We start from the raw sequence: 9439 nt of genomic DNA on the forward strand, positions 1-9439 counted from the left end.
GGATTCCAGACGTGAGCCACAGTGCATTTAGCACTATAGACAAAGAGTCAGAAATGGCAGGGCCCTTAGAGATATTCCACTACATTTCCCCCAAGAGTGGGCAGGGATGCTCCAGCTAAGGTTACACAGCCAGTGAGTGGCAGAGCCTCTTTTCTTGCTCCTTGTTTTGTCCAGGAGAGGTGGGAGGGGGTCACTGAAGCCAGTTAGGCCTTGCTCCTTTGAGGCTCTTTTAATCCTCCAGCGAAGAGACATAATGGGAAAAATAATGCAGAAGCAGGAGAGTAGAGTGAGGAGTCCTGGTGCTGAGAAGCCTCCCCTTTCCTTGGGAGTCCTTAGCGGGCTAGACTCTGTCACCTCCTAGGGGTCCACCTGCTTCAAGCACCTGGAGGGATCTGGGCCCAGGCCTGGAGCCAGTATCCTTTCTCCAGGCTGTGCTCCCTGCCTGGTTCCTGTGAACCTCCACCTTCACTCTCACTCCTTTTCTGCACTGCAGGCTCAGCTTTCTCCAGGGCAGCAGGGTTGGGCTGGGATGTATGAAAGCACTCTTAAAGCTGGCCATGCGGAGAGCAGAGTAGGCAGGATCTTGGCCTTGTGAGCACAGGACTGTTCCTCGGACCTCCAGAGCTGCTAACAGCTGGAGCTGCCCCTGGAGATGTTCTCAGAGCTTTGTCGACTCAGCTTTTGCCAATTCAAGCAGGATCTGTTTCCCATCTTCTCTCGGGCTCCTCTGTCCTGTCTGTAAGTGGGTGCAGCCAGTTTCCCCGAAGGAAGCCAACTAGGGTTGCAGTCCTACTCAGGCTTACTTTGCGCCTGTATAAACGTGGGAATGACCCCAGTGGAGGACCTTTGCCAAAGGTAGAGGCTCTTCCTCAGTGTATACACGGACTGTCCCCATGTCAGGTGAATTTCCTGTAGGGTATTTGTTAACAAAGAAAATAGAGCGTCATGTTTCAGATTTTTCTCAGATGACTGTAGAGCCTTAAAAAGAAAATCTGAATCTACCTAAATGGGGTTACAAGGCATATTGTCAGGAGCGTGGCTTTAGACTTGGATGGGCTTGAACTTGAAGCAGGAGTCTGCTGCTCACACGTATTGGACAAGTTACGCTACGTCCCAGTTCCTCTTTGGTCTTCTCATTCCTCATCTTCAATGGGAATCCTACCTTTCTCATTAGTGGTTGTGAGGATTCTGGAGAATGTTATGGAAATGGCTGGCAAATTTTCCATAGTGGTATGGAAAATAGTAGGCACTACATGGCATATGAAACATCAAGCAGTGTTTTTGGCCAAATATGTAGTATATTCATATAATGGCATATTATGTGGTAGTAAACAAAGGAACTAGAGCTATAGGTGTCAATGTGGATTACTCTCACAAACATAAAATTGAGCAAGAAATAAGTTGCAGACTGATTCTGTTCAGAATGATACCATTTATAGAAAGGTTAAGAAGATCATGTAAAATAGTGCTACAGATCGTAAGGATATATACTGTGTCAGGACGGGAAGAGATGCAAGCGGGTGATGAGCTCTGGTTTCTAGGTGGTGGTTGCCTCTGATGGGAAGAGGGGGGATGTTACTGGGAATGGCTGCCTTGGGGCTGGTGCCTTGTGGCTTCCACTGTTGTTTTGCAGTGTTTTATTTCTTGGACTGGGTGGTGGGTGCATCAGTGTTTGTTGTGTTATGCTATCCATCTTTTTTTTTTTTTTTGAGACAAGAGTTTTGCTCTTGTTGCCTAGATTGGAGTGCAATGGCACGATCTCGGCTCACTGCAACCTCCACCTCCCTGCTTCAAGTGATTCTCCTGCCTCAACCTCCCAAGTAGCTGGGATTACAGGCATGCACCATCACGCCTGGCTAATGTTGTATCTTTAGTAGACATGGGGTTTCACCATGGTGATCAGGCTGGTCTCAAACTCCTGACCTCTGGTGATCCACCCGCCTCGGCCTCCCAAAGTGCTTGGATTACAGGCATGAGCCACTGTGCCTGGCCGCTATCCATCTCATTGTAGGTTCAGAGTATTTCTTTTTTTTTTTTAAGAAAAGGAAATATTTTCCTTTGGGTTACTGACAATGGAGGAATATTTTGACATGTAAAATTAAATTGGTCACAGAGTAAGATAGTACCTGAGGCCTCAAGTGTTGGCTATTTACAACAATGGAAATGGAAACAGGCAAGGCTTTCCAAGGGAGCAGGGTTTTAGAGTAGGGGTGTTTTTTGTTTGTTTGTTTGTTTGTTTGTTTTGAGACGTTGTTTCGCTCTTGTTGCCCAGGCTGGAGTGCAATGGCATGATCTCAGCTCACCGCAACCTCTGCCTCCCAGGTTCAAGCAATTCTGCTGCCTCAGCCTCCCAAGTAGCTGGGATTATAGGTGTGTGCCACCATGCCCAGTTAATTTTTGTATTTTTAGTAGAGACGGGGTTTCTCCATGTTGGTCAGTCTGGTCTCGAACTCCCAACCTCAGGTGATCCGCCTGCCTCGGCCTCCCAAAGTGCTGGGATTACAGGCATGAGCCACTGTGCCTGGACAGGGGTGTGTTTTAAGAAAGATAAATTTCATTGTACCATTATTTCTTTTGAGCTCTAGAAGTAAAAACTTTATGGTGGTAAGTAAGGAAATTACCAATTTATCTTCCTTTTCGTCTTTCAGATCCAAGAACTGATTCCCATAAGCCTTAATGTTTCACTTTAGGGCTGCCCAGCCATAGAGGAGACCCTGATTTCTAAGGATTTTTAAGTTAGGTTTTAGCCCTGCTCAGACTTCAGCTAGTTGTGTGTAATTTTACAAATACCATTTCTTTTCACAGAGGGTTAAAAAGTAAAGAAAAATCAGCAATTTTCTTATTATATTATTATATGTTTTTCTTATTTTAAAGCATCTTTGAGCCTTCTCTGGAGAAGCTGTGGTTTTGTTGGGCTTTTCCAAAATGTTTTGCTATGTGAGTCTTAATGACAGCTGATACAAGAATTTCTTGGTAAACTCCTCTATTCCAAAACTTAGGGATCTGATCTGGTGCCTTATTTTACAGATGAGGTAATAGAGGCTAGAGAGGGTAGGTAATTTTGCTGATGTCATGAAGCTAGACTCAGACCCTCTCTGAAAGTAGAGGCTCCAGGAACAGTGATTTTCCAAAATGTGGAATATCTAATTGTATTGTCTGGTCTGACAAGTCTACTTTTTTTTGACTTTGGATATTAATTGTTTTGGATCAGATAAGGTAGTCTTTTACTGTATTTGATAGCTGTCCTTTTTGGACAGTGAGTATCACCAGGAACATTTTACTGCCCAGTTCTTTACCAGGATGCATAGTACCTTTTACTGGACATATCTGCAAACTGTTGTAAGGGCCTAGCAGAGGCTGATGCTACCGTATGTGTTTCTCTGTGTGTGTAGGGGTGCTGGAGGCTTCTCGTGGAGCTTTACTGGAATCTGAGGCACTTAGGGGAAGGAGAGCATGTGATTGACTGAGGGTGAAGCTTAAACAGCCTTGCTCTTCCAGATCTCTGCAGTCTTTGGAGCAAGAGAGTGTCATCAGACAGTCAGCAAATGATTTCCTTCCTCTACTCCCTTCTTGTAGGTGCTTGGTGCTCAAATGGACATGTGTGTTGGTTTCCGAGCCACACGTAACTGAATAGTTATGTACACCTATTCTTAATCCACTTTTGTGGGAGTGTGCATTCCATGTTGTTGAAATTGCTCTTAATGACAAACATTTATTGGCTTGGGTAATCAGAGTGTGTTCAGTACAAAATAGATGTGGTGAACCAGCATTCTTTGCTGTATGGTTCTTCTAAGCTGTTCTACCCTGGGGCATCTGCTCAGTCTTGAAGCATTATTTAAACTTTAAGTTATGGGGACTTAAACTTTTCAAGGCTTTCCAATTAGTAAGTTCCTTCAAGGCAAGTCCAGTATTGTGCTTGTGATACCACAATGGCATTCCATCTTCCACTGCCTCTCACACAGTCCTCATTGCAGGGGAGTCCCCAACCTATTTCCTACCCGCCAGAGGTGAGCTCCCTAAGGACTGTTTGTATCCTCAGTTCACGCAACAGTATCTGGCACAAAGGAGGCTTGCTACTGACCAGTGTTTGTGTTTGTGTTCCTGAAAAATTCATATGTTGACGCTCCAACTCCCAATGTGATGATATTTAGAAGTGGGGCCTTTGGGAGGTAATTAGGTCATGAGGGTGGAGCCTTCATGAATGGTATTAGTGCCCTTATAAACGAGGCCCTGGAGAGATGATCTCCCTCTCCACCTATGATACAGCGAAAAGGCATTCCTTTGCAAACCAGGAAGAGGGCCCTTGCCAGGAACCAAATTGACCAGCACCTTGATTTTGGACATTCTAGTCTCCAGAGCTAAGGGGTAAATTTGTGTTGTTTAAGCCACTCAGTCTGTGGTGTTTTTGTTATAGCAGCCTAAACTGACTAAGGTATGGTGCCCAGGTAGACACTTGTTGAATGAATGAATAGAAAATGGTTACCCAGTAAGCACTGGTTTTGGTGACCCTTTAGAACTGATCAGCCAGAACTCCCAAATGTATAGATGTATTACATGCCATTCTTGCCTCATGTCATAGAGGAAGCAGCCATTCAGTAAATGCCCACTGAATAGAAGACATACTGGGAATCCAAAAGGGGGTTATATGACTCACCCTTCCCCCGAGGAGAGAGCTTACTTACAGTCAGTTCTGTATTTTCAGGTCTCTTGTATTTCATGCCCATAGTCAGGACTTCAAGGACACTGTTACAGCAGGGGCAAACTTTTTATGTAAAAGGCCACATAGTATTTTGCACACTCTGCCATCTCTGTCATAGTATTTTGCACACTCTGCCATAGTTTTGCACACTCTGCCATCTCTGTCACTATTCTGCCGTAGTAGTACAGAAACAACCGTAGAATGAGTATAGCTGCGTTCTGATTTTTACTTATGTACTCTGAGATTTGGAGCTCATGTAATTTTCACATTTCACAAAATATTCTTTTAATTGTTTTCAGCCATTTAAAAATGTTAGCTGGGCACAGTGGCTCACTCCGGTATTCCTCCCAGCACTTTGGGAGGCCAAAGTGGGAGGATCACTTGAGCCCAAGAGATCAAGACCAACCTGGGCAACAAAGTGAGACCCCATCTCTACAAAAATTTTAAAACTGGCCAGATGGGGTGGCAAATGTCTGTAGTCCCAGCTACTTAGGAGGCTGAGACAGGATTGCTTGAGCCCAAGAGGCAGAGATTGCAGTGAGCTGTGTTTGCACCACTGTACTCCACCCTGGGTGACAGGCTGTTTTTTGTTTGTTTTTTGTTTCAAAAAAACAAAATAGCAAAATAAAAATGTTAAAACCATTCTTGGCTTGTAGATTGTACAGAAATAGGCAGAGGCTGGAAATGACCCCAGGCTGTAGTTCACTGACTTGCGTTCTAGGAGGGCCTCGGGAGCTTCCCACTCAGTCACTCACTGTGTGTGATTAGGCACTAGGGATATGACTGGACAAGATAGTCCCTGTCCTTGTGGATCTGCCAGTATCCAGGGAACAGATATTAATAAAATATAACAAACACCAACCAGTGCTAGAGAGTTTGAAAGGAAAGAGAGGCAGTGCATGTATATTCAGGATCTTGATGTGGTTTAGGGGTTGGGGAGGGCTAGGAAAGACTTTCCTGAAGAAGCGCATTCCAGCTGAGACACAAAGGATGAGTTGGTGTTGACTCGGGGGCGTGGAGAGGGGGAGTAAAGTGTTCTAGGGAGAGGAAGTGGCATAAACAGAGGCCTTTAGGTGGGGGTGCTGGTTGCATGTGGGACTCAAGGAGTGTCTGGTGGCAGCTAGGGGTGAAGGGGACATAGTCTTTGGAAGAGGCAGGGCTTGGGCCAGGGCAGGATTTTGGTCTTTGTCCTAAGAGCTACAGAGTCAGTGAAGAGTTTTAAGCAGAGTTTGACAAATAGTTTTTTTCTTTCTTCTTCTTCTCCCAAATTGATTGTCTTTGTTTATTTGGGCTGCTGTGATAAAATACCATAGACAAGGTAGCTTATGAACAACAGAAATTTATTTCTCATAGTTCTGGAGGCTGGGAAGTCCAAGATGAAGACAGTAGCAGATTTGGTGTCTGGTGGGGGCTCACTCTCTGTTTTAGAGATGATGCCTTCTAGGAGTGTTCTCACAGCAGAAGGGACAGACAAGTTCCCTCTGGGGCCTCCATCTATGTATACATATATATGTATGTATGTATACATATGTATAATACACACATATATGTATACACACATATATGTATACATACACACATATATCTATACATACATATATGTATACATACATATATATGTATACATACATGTATACATACATATATATGCATACATATATATGGACTTATATATATATATACACACATACATATATGTGGACTTCCTTTCCTGAAGCATTCCTAATGGCCCTAGCATTGACTTCTCTCCTGCTGCACTTGCTTTGCTCGTATGCATATTGCCAGTTTCCTTCTGCCATGGAGATAACAATTTCTTGAGAAATGAAAGGAGGAGTCAGATGCATTCGGGGTGGAGGTGTACCAGCTCCCACCTCACTGAGGTATCTGATGGGGGTAGACATATATATATATATATATATATATATATATATACACACACACACACACACACATACATATATATGTATGTATGTATCTAGCTACCTAGCTAAGTGTATTTTTCTCCTGAAATCCCTTTTACCACTCTGGCCTCTTCTATAAGGACCCTGATCTCATTCCAGAGGGCTCTGCCCTCATGACTTAATCACTTCCCACGAGGCTTCACTCTTACTACTATTATCTTGGGGACTAGGTCTCAACATAGGAATTTTGCGGGGACACAGACATTCAGACCGTGGCATTGATGGTTTGGTCATGCCTAGTATTTTTATTTAACTAGGTTGGAGGATTATCTTGTTTGTGTATGAAGCACTGAAGTATTTATATGTTATGTACTGGCAAACAGATTTAAAAGTAGATAAATGCAAAGCTGAACCTATTTGGAGCAGTTGCTTCTTAATTGTTTCTGAGTTGGGGGTGCTGTGATGGATGAAGCTCTCTTTGGCAGGTATGCGTGGCTGGGGCCAGCCCCACCCTGGTGGACTTCCTTTCCTGAAGCATTCCTAATGGCCCTAGCATTGACTTCTCTCCTGCTGCACTTGCTTTGCTCGTATGCATATTGCCAGTTTCCTTCTGCCATGGAGATAACAATTTCTTGAGAAATGAAAGGAGGAGTCAGATGCATTCGGGGTGGAGGTGTACCAGCTCCCACCTCACTGAGGCATCTGATGGGGGTAGACAGGTCTCCTTGGACAGATGCTTTTACCTTTGAGGCACTGGGGTGCAGACTTCCTACCTCCAGTCAGAACAAAATACAAACAGTAACACCCCCTTCCTCTAAAGAAAGAAAAGGACCCTGCCATTGTATCTCAGATTGGGAGAGGGAAAGGCATTTTCATTAGCAATTTTCAGTTCTGGTATTTATGTAGTGGGGTCTTAATGATATTTGATTGGGTGTTTACCTATATCGGATCAGGCCAGCCCTCAGCTGGGTTTCGTTTGCTTTCACAGAGTGAATGCATTGTGGAAATGGTAAACTAGGTAGTCGTGACTAGTTAGTGGCTTCTAACTAGTGTTCTGTGAAATACTCTGCCTGGAGTGCTCAGTTCAGTAAACATCCTGAGCACTCGGATGTGTGAGACCACGTGAGGGGCAAGGAGCTGAGAGGATCCCTAGGGAGACTGTGGCTTTCATGATTGTCCAGTAGGCAGTAGCTCACCAGCCAGCACAGGGGGCCTTCAGTCGGCTAGAGATTCAGGATGGTTTTGCTCCCTGATCGAGTCTTTGAGCATCTGCTGTTGTGTCCTACTAGAGCATCACCTCCTAGGAGGAGATTTTGTCAGTGTAGTTCACTACTATGCCTTTCATGCTTAGAGGATGCCAGATGCTTGTTGCCTAACCCAAGCTTTAAGCCCTCATATCCTCTTGGAGACAGAGTGTGTGTGTGTGTGTGTGTGTGTGTGTGTGTGTGTGTGTGTGTGTGTAAGCCTCTCCCCCTCTGGATTAGTGAGAGTGTTGTTAAGGTTACAAATAAGAAATGCCTAGCACACTGCCTGACTGATTGTAATGAGAGGTGACAGCGTGCTGCCAGTCCTCACGGCCCTCACTTGCTCTCGGCACCTCCTCTGCCTGGGCTCCCACTTTGGCAGCACTTGAGGAGCCCTTCAGCCCGCCACTGCACTGTGGGAGCCCCTTTCTGGGCTGGCCAAGGCGGGAGCTGGCTCCCTCAGCTTGCAGGGAGGTGTGGAGGGAGAGGCACGAGCGGGAACCGGGGCTGTGCGCGGCGCTTGCGGGCCAGCTGGAGTTCCGGGTGAGCGTGGGCTTGGCGGGCCGCTCACTCCGAGCAGCCGGCAGGCCCTGCTGGCCCCAGGCAGTGAGGGGCTTAGCACCCAGGCCAGCGGCTGCAGTGGGTGTACTGGGTCCCCCAGCAGTGCCAGCCCACCGGCGCTGTGCTCGATTTCTCACCAGGCTTTGGCTGCCTTCCCATGGGGCAGGGCTCGGGACCTGCAGCCTGCCATGCCTGAACCTCCCACTCCCTCCATGGGCTCTTGTGCGGCCGGAGCCTCCCCGACGAGCGCCACCCCCTGCTCCACGGCACCCAGTCCCATTGACCACCCAAGGGCTGAGGAGTGCGAGCGCACGGCGCGGGACTGGCAGGCAGCTCCACCTGCAGCCCCGGTGCAGGATCCACTGGGTGAAGCCAGCTGGGCTCCTGAGTCTGGTGGAGATGTGGAGAACCTTTATGTCTAGCTCAGGGATTGTAAATACACCAATCAGCACCCTGTGTCTAGCTCAGGGTCTGTGAATGCACCAATTGACACTGCTCTAGCGACATGTATCTAGCTGCTCTGGTGGGGCCTTGGAGAACCTTTATGTCTAGCTCAAGGATTGTAAATACACCAATCGGCACTCTGTATCTAGCTCAAGGTTTGCAGACACACCAATCAGCACCCTGTGTCTAGCTCAGGGTCTGTGAATGCACCAATCGACACTCTGTGTCTAGGTGCTCTGGTGGGGCCTTGGAGAACCTTTGTGTCGATACTCTGTATCTAACTGATCTGATGGGGACGTGGAGGACTTTTATGTCTAGCTCAGGGATGGTAAACGCACCAATCAACTCCCTGTCAGAACAGACCACTCGGCTCTACCAATCAGCAGGACGTGGGTGGGGCCAGATAAGAGAATAAAAGCAGGCTGCCCGAGCCAGCAGCGGCAACCTGCTCTGGTCCCCTTCCACAATGTGGAAGCTTTGTTCTTTTGCTCTTTGCAATAAATCTTGCTACTGCTCACTCTTTGGGTCCACACTGCTTTTATGAGCTGTAACACTCCCCACGAAGGTCTGCAGCTTCACTCCTGAAGGCA

This window comes from Nomascus leucogenys, chromosome 10 (assembly GCF_006542625.1).
Source record: "Nomascus leucogenys isolate Asia chromosome 10, Asia_NLE_v1, whole genome shotgun sequence".
In the NCBI taxonomy this organism is placed as follows: Eukaryota; Metazoa; Chordata; class Mammalia; order Primates; family Hylobatidae; genus Nomascus; species Nomascus leucogenys.